This window comes from Apis dorsata, unplaced genomic scaffold (genome assembly GCF_000469605.1).
Source record: "Apis dorsata unplaced genomic scaffold, Apis dorsata 1.3 scaffold_1040, whole genome shotgun sequence".
Lineage (NCBI taxonomy): Eukaryota > Metazoa > Arthropoda > Insecta > Hymenoptera > Apidae > Apis > Apis dorsata.
In genome coordinates this window covers 38,034-41,272 of record NW_006264138.1, presented here as the reverse complement: position 1 = coordinate 41,272, position 3,239 = coordinate 38,034, and the positions used below count along the sequence as shown (strand labels likewise).

At 27.3% G+C, this 3,239-nt stretch overlaps 1 non-coding gene across 1 annotated transcript; it reads right to left on the bottom strand.

Moving 5' to 3' along the window:
• Positions 1-957: 957 nt before the first annotated feature.
• On the bottom strand, positions 958-1,031 carry Trnan-guu. Its single transcript has one exon. It is a non-coding gene; the product is annotated as a tRNA-Asn (tRNA).
• Positions 1,032-3,239: the final 2,208 nt, after the last annotated feature.

The window sequence follows — 3,239 nt, the reverse complement described above, 5'->3', positions numbered from 1 at the left end:
CGAACCCTCGATCTCCTGTTTACTAGACAGGCGCTTTAACCAACTAAGCCACGGCGCCGTTGACAACAATTTTCTTATATTAAATTTTATAGTTCCAGTTTGATATATTGTAATTCGATATATATAAGCTATTTTTATTTTTCCTATTTATAATTTAAATAATGATATAAATTAAAAAATCTTATTATATTATATTTATTTTAATATTTAATAAACTTGTAATCGTTTTTATCATTTAAAACAGTTACAAATATTTTATTTTTTTTTGACATTATTAATAATTTACTTTTGATTTTCTATTTTTTTATATAGATATCTATTATTAGCCTCAATATATTAATAATATATAAACTTTACTTATTGGACAATTCGTATTTTATAACTTCCATCTTAGAAAAATAAAAAGAGGAAGAAAAAATGTTGAATAAATAAAATTATTTTTATATTCGATGATTTATTGTTTGAAATTTAAATATTGACGTTTAAAATATATTTTCTTTTCTAATATATAAATAACATTTTTATATTAATTACAATTATACTAATTATAGAAATTTATTTTATAAAATGAGATTATATAAATATAGTTGAATTCGTTCGTATCTCCAAAATTTAATACCAGATTGATATTTACATACGTATATTTCAAAATAACTTTTATTAGCAATGTGATTTATAAAATAATGAAAAAAAAAATAATATAATAATAATATTTGAAAAGTTATTTTTAATACTGTATTATCTTTGATCATCATTTTCATACATTCAACGATAAAACATACAAATTATTACATTGATGAAATTAAATCAGAGGATATAATAAGATAATGATATTATCATTATCTTGCTTGAAATTGTTTGCATTAAAATTGCGAGGAAATGAATGAAAGATATTTTTTTCTATATTTATTATATGATTATGGCGCGTATAAAACAATTCAAAAAACAAAAAAGAAACGCCCCCGGGTGGGCTCGAACCACCAACCTTTCGGTTAACAGCCGAACGCGCTAGCCGATTGCGCCACGGAGGCTGTTGGTTACATCGTATTTCAAAAAGAAAGATAGTCATTTTATTTTTATTTTACAATATCTTATTATTAAATTAAAATAATTGATCGTTAATACATATATCTGTGAAAGAAATATAATAGTTTTATTTTGAAACATTTAATTTTAATATCATATTTGAATTTTCTCATTTATAATTGTCTAAAAATATGACATGAACAAAGATTTTTAAGTTCGATTCAATTTTGAAAAAAATATTTCGTTCAATAAAAGTTATTATCGTTTGTCACGTTTTACATAGATATACACCTATAATAATTAACATTTATATACTTATACGTATACTTACGTACAACAGTTTAAAAAAATCTAACCTATTCATATCTTAGATAACATTATGCACTCAAATGGATAATATTTAATCTCAAATATTAAATCATTGTAAAAAGAGAAAAATTTTTAAATTTAACGTGACATATTAAACTTACACGATTTTTTATTAAAAAAATAATTTATATTTTGTATATAAGTATTACTACTATATGTTTCCTAATAATTTATGACGTTTACATGACAAAATGAACGATTTCTTAAATTTCATATATTATAGCTAATACAACGCAATATACGTACGTATCTATATATTTTAATTTCTATTAAATTTCTGCTGTTCGTGCATGAAAATCATCGATAAATTATTTAAAATTATATCTCAAGTGAGTATCGAACAGATGTGCTGTATTTCTAACGTTAGCGAAATTTTAGTCTCTGAATTGACGATAAAGGAAGGGCTCGTCAATAAAAAAAGAAAAGGACTATAACGCATGATGTACTAAGCGGGAAATAGTATGGCAGTTGCGTCGAAGCTATATACGGTTAATTAAATGGGGTTGGCTCATTAGTAACTGTCTATATGCAAGGCGATGGCCGAGATGCGATTGGAGGGTGGTCCCAAGGTGATTTATCCGTCACGATGGATCGCAGATGTTCGACTGGTACGTGGCATGGGTTGTCACAATGCTGTAATTAGGAATGCGTTTCGTTTATACGCATGCATAATGAAATCATGTGCCTTTCTTTTTTTTTTTTTTTTTTTTGATAGATCGATCATAATTGCCATGTAACATACATGGATTATTTGAATGAAAAATTTATAAAGAATTTATAGGCTTCTAAACTTTATGAAGTAAAATATTTTTTTTTATTGGTTCTAGAATTGTTAGATGCGTATGCTTGGACATTTTCGTGGAAGAAGAACAGACTGAATTCCTAAAATTTCCAGATATTAGTTTAACGATATGTTAAGATAAAACATTTTTTTCATTATCAATAACTTTTTTAATTTTTCCAAATTCGAAATGATATTACTATTCTTTTTAAATTATACACGTATGTATTTAACAATGTATACATATCGTTGGATATCTTTGAGTTCGAAAATCATTATTTATTAAAAATATTAAGTATATATCAAAACATAGCTATAGATGAAGCTTGAGAAGGGAGGATAAATCTTGACTCAATATCAAATTACATTTTTTCAATCGTTAGTTTCGCTGGTTTTCTATTTATTACGAGAACGTGATCCAATTGATCCTAGCGGTAAAGCAGCTTTCTAAGGACGCTTACCAAGAGAAGACACTTTGGTTTGGGCATGGTGACATTAACGGCCTGTTTAAATTGTGCGTTTAATTACAAGTAAGAGACAGTCGCCATGAAATTTATCGGTCACTGTTACCATTCCCTTCGTTCCTAATCTACGAAGTAGATATCCACGGCTAAACAGAGGAGAACAAGTCCTTTGCGCGCAATAAGACGTTTCTCGTTGCTTTTTAGTGCCTGGTTCTCAAGCATGTGATTAGATTCATGAGAAACTTATGTCCATGAGTCTACGATTGATTAATCTCGAATCAGGATTAACGATTAAGATTCACTATTATATTATATCAAAATAATCGAAGATATTTTCGCAATATTTACTTTCATTTCTTACGATCTATGTTTAATATATTTAGATATACCGTGTTACACAAGTTGATAGTTCTGACGTTAAATTATCGAATCGAGCATAGTTGTCCCCAATTTCGAAATATTTCATTGAACGTTGGCATGATATAATATCACGTTCATAAAGTGCAAGAATGCTGCTTCTTATTGGATAGAAATTTATGCCCATAAATCCAAGCGGTTCCGTTGAGAGGTTGAATCCTCCTCGCGAGTTTACAGCCCCG